This window comes from Manis javanica, chromosome 9 (assembly GCF_040802235.1).
Source record: "Manis javanica isolate MJ-LG chromosome 9, MJ_LKY, whole genome shotgun sequence".
Lineage (NCBI taxonomy): Eukaryota > Metazoa > Chordata > Mammalia > Pholidota > Manidae > Manis > Manis javanica.
Window position 1 is genome coordinate 10,696,136 of NC_133164.1, and position 13,147 is coordinate 10,709,282.

The following is a 13,147-nucleotide window of genomic DNA, read 5'->3' on the forward strand; positions in this document are numbered from 1 at the left end:
TGGGGACCTTCCCTCTTCTTCAGGCACTCAAGTCTAGCAGAGCCGTCATGCTCTTCCTAACTTGCCATCCTGTATTCTCCACCTGAAACTGATAGTCTGGGGTCCTAGATGTCCCCTAGGTCTCTTTAGTGCCCTACACACCTGTTTGGCAAGGGGAGAGTTAATTCTAGTCAATTTATGTCAAAGATGAGTCACTCAACAGGTCTTCTTAACCTTCTTTAAAATAAAGTATCTGAACAGTAGCCAGCTAGAGATAATACGTTCCTGCTGGAGAGACTAATTCCAGCAGCCCAGGGAAGACAACCTTAGAAGCCAGCAGGAAAGCGTGGTCCCCACCCCTCCCCCATCCCCTCAGCACTGCACTTGCTCAGTCTACCTCAGGTAGCTCTGCTGCTCCTGTTCACCACTGTGTAGTCACATGGCTGCTCCTAGACTTAATCTCACTTCAGATATTGCAGCGCATCAGGAAATAAAACAGGCTTCATGAGAAAAACCAGTAACTAGGCAAAATGATAGCAAAAGAGTTGGTAATTCATGTCAGTAGTTGAACTAAATGGTTGGTTGGCAGGTGCTCTTCAGCATGTCCAATAATGCTGTGCATAAATTTTACTTTCAAAGGGATACATGGAAAAGAAAGATGAACAGACTCTCAGAGATTTCCTTGAGAATGGTTTAATTCTCAGAGATCATCCCATAACACTGTTTTTTCCCTTTAATTAAGAATCTTTCCCACTGCTTGCCAACACCCATTATGTTGTAGAGAAGCATTAATCATCCATGTGGAATTTTATGTTTTCAAAGTCTCTGAGAAAATCAACCTCTTCCCTGCCCCCATCAACTGAGCTCACAGACCATGGTCCTTTGGACATGTACAAACCTGTCTGATTTTTTTTGTTATTAGGTTACCAGGCTAAACTGCTAAACTAACTCGACTTGTCAGTTAAATACCTGTGAATTCAGGGAAAAACAGTCAAACTCATTTAAATCAATCCCAGACACAGAGATGGGTCAATGTTTCCCCATTTATTTCATAGCCTGTGCTAAAGTCCCCAGGAGGGATCACAAGCCAGGTGAAGTCATGACATTGCAGGTATTATGTTAGCTCTCTTGGTCTCTATGAGTATATGCAACATAGTAATGACAGTTTCAGACACACTAAATATATAGTTTGACTCAGTATTTCGCTTTGATGCAAAGAACCTCAGTATACAATGAATGAACAAGACCTGAATGTGTATCACCTTACAAAACCAGGCACGTAGAAGCATGTTTGCAAACAAATTAGAGACTTGCTCCTCCTAAAATCTTGCCCATCTCAGTCAGTGGCATCTTTGTTCATCTGGTTACTCAGGCCAAAGCCTCAGAGTCAACACCTCTCAATTTACCCACCCCACCCCCACCCCCACTGCCATAGTTAATACATCAGCCAAGCTCTGGCTTCACAATACCTCTGTCTTCAAATCTACCACTTATCATCACATCCGTTACATCACTCTAGCCCAAGCCGCCTGACCCTCCTATGCAGCATTGCAGTAGTCTCCTATAGACTCCTAACTTATTAATATGTGTAAGTCCCAAAATTATTTTCAATTTCTGCAGGATAAAAAAATACTATAACAAAATGAATGACAAATGGCTAAACAGGAAAAATATCACACACGCACACATACACACACACACACAAGTTTAGATTCCTTAGTATGTAAAGAGCTAATAGAATATTATTTTTAAAAATATATTTAAATAGACACATGGTCAAATTGAGCAGTTTGTAATAAAGAAAATATAAATCATTTAAAAAATGATAAGAAGCTCAGTTTCTAACAAGAGAAATAGAAACTCAAAGTTGAATGAAATGCTGTTGACATGTAAAAAATTGGAAAAATTAAAAAATTTTAATAACAGCCTAATGGTGATAAGGGAATTAATGTTGGTGGGAGGACAATTCAGAAAGTACCACCAAATATTCAAATGTATGTACTTCTTGACTTAGCAATTGTACGTCTAGAAATCTATTTTACAGCTATATTTGCATATGAGCTTAAAGATACAAATATATATTGCAGTAACAAACAAATAAACAAAAAAACCCGCCAAATGCCCATTGGCAGTGAGTTGGTTAAATATGTTCAGTACATCCATTGAGTGGAATACTATGCAACAATGAAAAAGAATGAAACAAAATGATGGCATTGGTAAGAGAAAATTTCCTGGATGTATTATTCAATGGTAAAAAGCAAGATGCAGAAGGGAATATATAATATGCTATCATGTTTACAAATATTAGTGGGAAATGTACATATATTCCTTGCATATGCACAAACTGTTTCTGGAGGGGTATATAAGAAACTCATAACAGTGGTTACCTTGGGAAAGGTGGCCTGAAACTTAGGGGTGAAGAAGAGAAGACTGATTTTTTACTGTATTTCCTTTGTTATGGTGTTTGAATTTGTACTATATTTGAGAATTACCTGTTTTTAAAAAACCATTATCATTAAAAATTTTTTCCCATGAAAGGAGTTAGACTAATAATCTTATTTTGGTAATATGAATTTAAATTCAGAAAGAAAAGAACTTGTAAGATTCTGTCACTTAAAAAAATATTAGTAATATTAGTAATTAATAAAAATAACTAGTATTTTTAAATATGTAATTAAATACTAATCGAAAACTAGTAATTAGTAATATTTTCTTTTCAAGTGTGAGATTTTTACCTAAAGAAAAAATTTCCCTCCTTCTATGTCTTTTCATTTTCAGAATTATGATGTATAAACTAATACTTCAGACAAAATAATATCCGATGTTTATGGGCACTGTGCAAAGCGCTCCAAAATAATGGTACTGTTCGTATCCCCCTGTTATGGATGGAGGACAGACAACTTAGAAGGATTAGTTCGCTTCAGGTCACAGAGCTGGTAAGTTATAGAGCGGAGGCAAACCTAAGCAGTCTGACAACAGAGCCCACATTTTTCACCATGGCACGGTTTATTTACTGTGTTATTAATGACTCATTTGTTTCACACAAACCAATCCTTAAGGGTACATAATTTCCAATTCAAAAGAAGTACTTGTCAGAAAAGAATCTAACCTCAACTGTAGGAAATGAAAACGGAAATTTTTTTATAAGTAAATTTGTAAGCCCCATAAATAAAGTCGTAATATTGTTTCTGATTTTATGATCAATGATTCAGAAACACAAAAATACAGACATTTGAATAACAATTGGGAAGTATGATCAGAGGGTTATACGTACAGTACATGCTATGTTTTGTGTTTATATTCTTGACCTTCATGAAATCTTAAAGTAATAAAGACAGTGTTTTGGGTTTTGGGTTAGTGTGAAGTATTGAATTGTGTCCCCCAAAAGATATGCTGAAGTCCTAACTCCTATTACCACAGATTGTGAGGTATTTGGTCTTTACAGAGGTAATTAAATTAAAATGAGGTAATTAGGGTGGACCCTCACCCAGTGGGACTGGTGTCCTTATAAAAGGGGAAATGACACAGACAGACATGCACAGAAGGAAGATGGTGTGAAGAGACACGACGAGAAGCTGGCCGTCCTCAAGCCAAGGACAGAGGCCCAGAGCAGGTCCTTCCCCTGCGGACACCCACCCCCCTGACCTGCGAATGTGACCTCATTTGGAGGGCCTTTGCAGACATAATCAAGTTAAAATGAGGCATGCTCGTTAGGGCATGGGCCCTAACCCAGCAGGATTGGTGTTCTTAAGAAGAGAAGACACCCAGACAGAGGGAGCAGGCCACGTGAAGACGGGGCAGAGGCTGCGGTGACGCGTCGACAAACCAAGGCAGGCCAAGGACTGCGGGCAATGCCAGAAGCTCAGGGAAAGGCACAGAACAGATTTTCTCTAGGTGCTGCCGCACAAGCGCACCCCACCCCAACCCTGATTTCAGACATCTGGCCTGCAGAACCAAGAGAGGACACTTTGGAGCTTTAAGCCCCCCGGCTGTTGCAGTAGCACCTGCGGCAGGAGCGCTGGGAAACAGACTGCGGTCGGCTGCCTGGAATCGGGTTGGTGTGGGACTCATGGCTTAAGGAAGCGCTCCTGGCGAGACCGTTAACGGAGGGCCGGGAGAGCAGACGGGGAAGGGGACCCACGGGAGCCCAGCCACGTTCCACAGGTGGTGATGTCACCTGGGGGACTCTGGAGTGTGAATGATGCCTGGAGTGGTCCAGGGTCCCTGCCCAGGCGGACACAGCTTACAGACCACCCTCGAGGGACCTGTAGGCCCGTGGGGTCCGGTGGGGTCTGGTAACCAGAGGGTAGCTCTCCATTAGAGTGCCGCACGCATTGCTTGTTAAAATCAAAAGCATCCCAAAGAGGGGAAGAAAGAAATGGTAAAAATGGATGTGAGGGATGAAGGCAGAGCAAGAGCATTGTCCAGCCCATCAAATGATCTGGTCTGGGACTTCTGGAGTCCAGGAAGCTGGAAGCTCAGTGCCATCCCTGCTACTAACCTGGGTAAACTTCGGGAACATACACTTGAATCTTGGGCCTTTGCTGACTCTTCTGTTAAAAGGAGATGATGATGCTTTTACTAATTTTCTTACAGAATGTCTGCTCTCAGGATTGATGTTCAGTGCAGTTACATACTGATTGTTAAAACTTAAATAGTTCTGTATTGAGTGGTAAAACTTCACTTCTCTGGGGCCCCTAGATGCCTCCTGCTACTTTAGTCACTTCTTCGGAACCCCTGGACTTTTCTACAATTCAGCAGCTAAAGTGCTGGACATAGCTGGGGTTCTCCTAAATGCTACGGTCAGTGTTCTTTCTAATTAGTTGGCTGTTAAAGACTTCGACTATCATCCTAGATTAAGCACGTACCTAATCCGGTGATAGGAACAATGAGGGGAAGAAAAGAATTAGACAATCCCTGCCAGCAAGAAGTTTAAACTTAGTGGAAGTGGGAACAAACAAAGATTAAATAATTAGGAATAAGTATGTGCTAAACTCTGACTTAGTTCACTTGGGCTGCTGTAACAAAATACCATAGACTGGGTGACTCAAAAAACAATTGTTTTTCACAATGGAGCCTGGACAGCCCAAGATCAAGACATCAGCAGATTCAGAGTCTGGTGAGAACCCTCTTCTAAGTTCACAGACAGCCATCTTCTCACTGCGTCCTCGCATGGCAGAAGGGGTGAGGTCACTTTCTGGGGTCTCTTTCATAAGGGCACAAATCCCATTCATGGGGGTACCACCCTAATGGCCTAATCAACTCCCACAGGCCCCACCTCCTGATTCCATCACATCGGGGATTTAAACTTCAGTGTGTTCATTTGGAGAGAAACATTCAGGCCATAACCACTTGGCAATTTTGACACATAAGAAGTGAACATTATCTGGAAAAAAGTGTACAAATATGGTACAAGTGTACAGTATTATCTTCAATGTTCCTGAATGGTTGAATCCACCCACGGCCCCTAGATTCAGTAGGGCCCCAGGATTTTCAAATGTCCATCACTGTCAGTGGTTTAGGTTATGTCATTTCCACCACTTTTACTACATTTTTCACAAACTTATGAGCTCTTCTGACATTGTATATACAGATACAACTAAATATAATATAGAAGAAACATGTAAAATTCTGTAGTCAGTATTTTCTATAACACAATCAATGGCATGTTAGTTTCCAGTACAAAGAGACTTTCTCAGAGGAAAAATTAAATAGCCAATGTAAGGATGCCTGCGATTTCCTCTGGATTATTCCAAGCCATGTAAGTGGAAAAGGGAAAAGAAGATGGTGGAAGGCTGCAATCTTCCTGTAAGGCTTTGAACTGTAAAATTCATTCCCACTTTGGTGTCCGAGCTTGACCCCAGACCAAGAAGACTGGCTTTTGAATGAAACCACACTGATTGACCACTTGGGTTGCATTTGGCTAAGGGTTTACCTCAGTTTCCATTTTCTCAAGGCCTATTGAGGTTCAAAGAGGACAAATACAGCAAGAGAGTGATGAACTAGAGTCTAGGACCCAGTTTAGAATAAAGTAGCAGGCATCACGGAGATTCCTAACCTGGTATTTTGCATAGACTTTGGAAAATAATTTGGGAAAACTATGAACCCCTTCACATAATTTTACACTGATATCTTATTGTTTTCATCCTAAGTTTGCCATTTCTGACATATTATAAATATTAATTATTTAATTCTTAAACTGTCACATCACCTTCAAAAACACCCAATGGAATCTAAATACCATAGCAATTTAATATTTATATCATCCAATTAAAAAATACAGATCTTTAACCATTGGACAGTTCACATTATTTCTTATTTCCCCTCAAACTCCTATTTCTTTTCTACTTCCTCCTTAGAAGTTTATCCTAATGTAATTTTTTATGCTTGGAAGTTTTTTTGCTCGCCTTTTTATGATACTTTGCAACAGATACATGTCTATACATTTAATTTAACTTTCCGTGACTATAAAATTGAAAGTAATAAAAATTTCTTTTGTATGATATACTCTATTCTTAGTTTGCAATTCATTAAAAGAACAAAAATATATTACAAACGTTGATAAATGATAGCTAAAGTACAGTTTAATGAAGAGGTTGCCTCAAACTGGAAACAGCTTAGGTGTCCATCAATAGAGGAATGGAAAAACCAGCTATGGTGTAATCATACTGTGGAATCCTACTTAGCAACAAAAAGCAGTGAACTACTTATACATGAAACAACATGGATGAATCTTAAAAACATTATTCTGACTAAGAGCATTCAGTCACAAAAGAGCACATACTGTATTGTGTGATTCCCATTTATGCAGTTCTAAAACAGACAAAACTAATCAATAGTGGGAGAACAGAACCGTGTATTTGGAGTGGGGACTGATTCGGACATGGTGTCAGGGAACTTTCTGATGATGGTAATGCTCTGTATCTTGATGCAGGTTTGAGTTTACAGGTGTATGTGTTGGCTGAAGCCTACGTAGCAGTTCACGTGAGATTTGAACATTTCAATGTATATTGATTTTATCTTACAAGATAATGTTTTGAGGCAGTAAATTAGCTTCCTATTGCTGCTGTAACAAATTACCACGAACTTAATGGCTTAAAATGACCCAAAGTTATTACCTTACAGTTCTGGAGGTCAGAAGTCCTAAAATCAACATGCTGGCAGAACTTCATTCCTCTGGAAGCTCTAGGGAAGAATTCACTTCCACATTTTCGCTAGCTTGTAGAGGCTGCGTGCATTCCTCGATTCGTGGCTCCATGTTTCCATCCTCAAAGTACATTACTCCGACCCCTGCTTCAGTCGTCACGGCTGCTCTGACTGCCCCTCCTGCCTCCCTCTTATAAGGACTTTGTAATTACACTGGGCCCACCTGGATAACCCGAGATAACCTCCCATCTGCAAGTCTTTAATTATATCTGCGAAGTCTCTTTTGCCAGGTAAGGTAACATATTCCCAGAGTCCAGGGGCTAGGGTGTGGACATCTTTGGAGGGGCATTATTCTGTCTACTACATTACTTAAGCAGAAGCCATTCTGTGAATGACGAAAGGGAGATAGTGCCCACCCCTGTGGGCCACAGTGTGGCAGATGACAAGTCATCAGTTCTCCGTTATGACACGGGGAGGAAAGCTTGCCAACGCCTCATCTGCTCAGCTTCATGGGCTTATGTAGGTTCTCAGCCTCTGCAGTAAAGACACATTTACCTCCCCGCTCCTCCTCCAGCTTCTGGAATTCAGGAAGACCAGTGGGTTCTTCCCAAGATACCAAAAGGGACCAGAATCACCCTTCTTCTTGGGTCTCTGATGGTTAATTTTATGTGTTTACTTGGCTAGGCCACGGTACCCAGATATTTGGCTAAACACCAGCCCAGATGTTGAGTTAGAGGTATTTTTTATGCGAGATTAGCATTTAAATCACTAGGTACTGAGTTCAGCAGATTACCTTCCATAATGGGGGGTGTCCTCATCTAATTAGTTGAAGGCCTTCAGAGAAAATCACTGAGATCCCCAAGAAAGAGGAAGTTCTGCCTCCACCCTGCCTTCAGGCTCAAGCTGCAGCGTCAACTCTTCCTGGGTCTCCAGCCTGCTGGTCTCCCCTGAAGATTTCAGACTCTCCAGGCCCCTCAACGGTGCCACCCAGTTCCTTAAAATTTCTCCTTCTGTCTGCATATATATATTTATATTCCATTTCTCTGATAAAAACCCTAATACAGGTCCATAGATCTCCACAGGCCAAACCCTCTCCAAGAAGACTTCTCCAGTGTCTCCTGTCCCTCTGCACCTCTGAACCCTTGGGGGACGGTCCTGGGCCAACTTCCTCTAAGAGGATGGTGGCAGCACCCAAGGCCCTCTCCCCACTTCCCACTTTCCCCTGGAGCTGTCTGGAGTCAAGGAGGGCGCAGAACATAGGGACATTTAAGGCAACGTTTCCTCCAGATTTGTGTCAGGGTTCTTCTTAAACATGATTTTAAAATCCAGAATTTTTCTAGCTTTCCAGAACTGTATCATTCTCTAATTGAGTAATGCAGCTTATGTTTTTATCCAAGACATTGATAAAACCATAAAATAGCTGAGAACCAAATATACCCATCCTAGAAACTCTCTCTTTAGGATCCAATTGCTTTTTCATTTAATCCCTCATTTTCTAAGATCGTGTTTTTACAGTTAAGTTTACTTTTGTTCTCATTCTCCTTTGGGGCAGTTGGTGGCTTTTCAATCATAGGTCTCAATTTTAAAGAGAGGGATGTGTCCCTCCCTTTACTTCTTAGAAATCGACATTTTCCTTCCAGGAGATGAAGGGACGCCTGCCAGGCTCTCTGCCTCTGGACCTGCTCCCTCCCATCTCCTCATGAGCTAACACAGGCTCACCAAGCTCAGTAAATAACTTCAACCTGCCACTCTTAGCTTTGGGGCCAACCCTCTCCTAAGCTGCAGGGAATTTAAAAAGCCATGTTGAGTGAATGTATTGAGTATGACCAATTCGCCATGTTGCTGGTTTTCTCGACTCTTGGTCCCAGGTCCAGTGACTCAGGTCCTCACTCCCATCTGCTTCTCAGTGCAGAGTCACTTCACTTCGAAGCTTACTTTTGTAGGCTGAGAAAGGACTGTCGCTTCAGTCAGTCGTGAGGCTGCCTGACATTACTGCTTGTCTGGATCATCACATATTACCCAGTCCCTGCTGCCGTGCCTCAGTGGTCTGCACAACACCCATGCACTACTTCTTTCTACTTCTTTTCTGGACTTCCAAAGTGCTGAACACTGCCCAGTGCATCGACAGCCACGCTCCTCTCGGCAGGCGGCGCACTGCCTGCACGGGGTCCTGTGAGTGTGTCTGGACTCCAGGTGCAGAGCCCTCCTGGGCTGACCTGTCCCTCTCCTGTGTCCCGAAGCTCCTGTTCTCCTAGAAAGGATGTGGAATTCATAGGCTTTCCAGCAGAGCAGCTCCTCGGACGTGGGGGCCTCGTTTTACGCATGCTCAATTACATTAAATTCTTAGTTGTTAGGGGGAAAAATCTGATTTTCACATTCTCATTTCACCTGCAAAAATATGTAATTTCATCAAACTCCCTCTCACAAATGGCTTTTATATGGCTCATGAACTACAGAGTTTTGTTCTCTTATAAAAATACATTAGAAAGATTTGAGAGTCTGAAACTGTGATGAAAACCCCGTGTCCTCCTGAGCAAGTGAGGAGAATGGTCAGGAACATTTTCTCCCAGTTTTCCTCAGACAGCAGGCTGGAGAGTCTTCAACAAATTCTTTTTACAGTGTCTGTGACTCATTTCCTCACTTGTAACATAGAGATACTAATGCAGAGCCAGCCAACCTTCAAAGAGTGTTAGGAGAATTCTGGTCACAGAGTAATTAAAGCTTTATTTCATATATGGTTTTGGCAGTCTGTATTTATCATATAATACTCTAGGGTCTGAATATCTTCTCTTCTTTTTGGCTTCCATTCTTGTGACTAGAAAGTGTGAACTATACAGCCTGGGATGGAAAATCACTCCCTCCACAGCACCCTGGGCTGCAGTGTCCATAAAAGGCAACATGCTGGCTCGAGAAAGTGGATGATTTCATAACTAACCTGTAATCCTAGTTCTTCCCTTTCCCATCTGAAAGCACACTGGCACAGAGGAGAGAGAAGTCTCTTTTGTAAAATATGTTTTCATCTCACAGGGTTCCAGGTCTTCTGGTTGGGAAGACATTTATTTCTCCATAGGAAGGTTACTGCTTCCAGAAGAACCCTTCATGGGCATATAGTGCAACCTCTCTCTCAATGCAGAATTCCCATCTACCAAATTGATAGATGACCTTCTGAGGATTAATTTATTTACTGAGTGCCTACTGTGTGCTAAATGTTGTGCCAGGCATCACACATTGGCCAACCCTGAGAGAAAAATTTGAGTGCAAATAGTTTATTTGAGAGAAGGTCCCAAGAAACACTGGACATGGTGGAGGTGAGTTGGGAGGGGAAGGAAGGCAATAAAATGTCCATTATCAAGCAAGTTACCATTGTGGACAAACAGTTCTCAATCCTGCTAGGGAACTAAGAATCCATGGCTCAGAAGGAACCCAACCAAGGCACAAGGGAGCTGGGTTATCTATCCACCAACTCTCCATCTGTCATGGCTCAAGGTGCTTTGAGGGGAGTTAAGTGCCCGGCACTTCTGACTTCCCACATGGCACAGTGTGTTCCCAAGACCAGGAAAAGCCTTCAAGCAGAGATTTTTAGGGGTCATCTGTAAGCAGACTTTGACTTTGGGAGGGAATAACAAGGGGTTTGGAGTGGGGCACCGATAAGAAGTGAGATCTCCTCCCCACTTTTGACCTGAAGGAGGGAACAGGACGTTTACTCCATGAACCCAGTGATGTCCAAGGTGGGGAGGGATACAAGCAAACAGGGGGACAACACTGGAATAATGGGGATGGCAAGACTCAGGGAACATGTGTAAACCTGAGTCAAACTGAGGTGAAGAGCTGTGAGAAGAACAGGTCTAGATGACTCAGGCCGTGACTAGTTGCCAGTAGCCCAGATGATGAGGTCATCAGGAATGACGTGGAATACCAATCTTCCCGCAGCTGTGGTTGCGCGAGACCCGCAGCTGTGGTTGCGCGAGAGTTTGTGACTGCTGTGCCCTGGGGGCGAAAAACCTAGGAAGGTAGGGTCAAGCCTTGGGCAAAGAGGTTGGAAGGAAGGGCTTCCAGCAACAACTCTTTGCCTGGGGAGAGCTGGCCGAAAACATGAGTGTCTAGGAGCCAAGCAGAAGGGGCAGCAGGTGGCTAACCAGGGGCTTGCAAGGTACAAGGCCTGGACTGCAGCACTTTGCTAGCCCTGGCCTGTTTCACACTGGGTACCTGGCCAGTGCAGGGATGCCAGGACTCACCTAAGGCCACCTGCTTTCATCTCACAGGAGCTGGAGGAATAACAGCAGCCAGCTGAATTACAGGTTGTTTGGGTTATAAGACGAGTGAGAACTAAGGCTGCACAAAGTCAGAGATCACTGAGGGAGCTGCTGGGTGCTGGGGCAGGGGGGTGACTGTCCAAGGTAAAGCAGCTTAGAGTGAAGCACTCCAAGTGTTTTCCTCTGGGTTGGACTGAATTTTACCTCCCTTGAACTTTCCCAAAGGGAACTGCCCTTTGGAATTCCTTGATCAGTCCTGAGAAAGTTTTTGGCCCATGGCAGTTAATAAGAACTTCCCTTTGGGTAGGTGTTTATGTTTGTGAGATAGTAGGAAGGTTATGACAAAAATGTTGTGACTAATATCCCCTCCCCTGGTTTCAGCTAGATTGTGCTATTGCAGATAGTTCCAGGGAAAGCAACTCTGCCACAGACACCTGGAGGGCCTGCTCTCCTGCCCAGCTCCTCTTTGCTGACCTTCCAGTTCCCATCTCAGGCTCACAATTCAAGGGCCATCGCAAACAGGAATATCTCCGTTCCTTCCGTCGGCCATTGCAAATCCCCCACTGGGACTTCTCCCCATTGTGATGATGCTCAACCTCTTACAGAATTTTAAATGTACTCAGTATTTGTTCAGGTGATCTCTCATTTAAAGAAACATATTTGCTGCCTGCAAACCTACCAATAAGAACTTATATGGATCAAGAAGGGCTTTAATTCATTTTTTGCTATCTGAAACATAAAACATAAGGAATTTTTAGACTGAAATGCTCTACTTGTTAGGTGATAAACATATTAGGCTGCCATCTCATTCAAACCAACCTAAAAGGAAAACCAAACAAACAATAAAATAACTATCATTGTGTTATCCAAAGCAGCATCTTTAAGAATGAATAAGAGTGATGCACACGTATTGGCAAGTATGCTTGGTAAATTTGTATAAATGATACTCTTACACTCTAATTAGAATTTGAAACACTGTTCCTTTTAAAATTGAAGCAAGCCTTTATACTGTTCACTCTGTTTTATAGTACCATTCAACTACATACGGGAGACAATTAGATTAACATAGGAGTTATAGAAGGGAATTGAAAAGTTTGGCTAAAAGGTCTTGTACAGTTTGAACTAAACATTTTCTATTTTATTTTAATTGCATGTGTATGGATTTCTGAGAAATTAAAATCGATGTGCTCTTATTACAGCAGGTGCAAGGGGCAAGAATGAAAATTCTGCAAAAAGGAACTCAGAGGGAGAGAGAGAATTATTTTTCTCACCCAACCAAAAAGGGGCTGGAAGAAATGGGGCATTCTCAATATAGAGAATAAACTTCTCTTTTTCAGTTCACCTGTGGTTGTCTCCAACTTTCATTCATTTTCCTAGAATTGCTAATAATGTTAAATATCCCAGCAATGAATTTTTAATCATAGCTTTTATTAACAATATAGTTGAAAAACTTAAACCTTGGGAGTTGACATTCATACATATTCTTTGAGTTTAAGTGTGTATATGTGTGTGTGTGTATAACACATAATGTGTGATTTTTATATAATTACATATACATATATATATATAACTTTTTATAAATGCTTTCTTTAATATTATTGACCATGAATCTGACTGTATGTTTTTTTTATTGAAGTATCATTGATATACAATCTTGTATTGGTTTCAAATGTATAGCACAATGGTTCAACAGTTATCCATATTATTAAATCCTCACTCGCTCTAGCTTGGTTACTGTTTATCAAGATAGAAAGATGTTTAACTGTATG

General features: G+C 41.9%; 1 long non-coding RNA gene across 3 annotated transcripts in view; it reads left to right on the forward strand.

Annotated features, from left to right (window-relative positions):
• Nucleotides 1-12,833, forward strand: part of LOC108396335 (uncharacterized) — a 29,895-nt gene extending 17,062 nt beyond the window's left edge. For 2 of the 3 annotated variants that reach the window (XR_012120989.1, XR_005063137.2), the window contains 2 exons: nt 2,758-2,915; nt 7,105-10,556. This is a non-coding gene — a long non-coding RNA (uncharacterized lncRNA). Of the gene's footprint in view, nt 1-2,757; nt 2,916-7,104; nt 10,557-12,577 lie in introns of those variants that run through there. The other variant, XR_012120988.1, reaches the window with a different exon arrangement.
• The last annotated feature ends 314 nt before the right edge of the window (nt 12,834-13,147 follow it).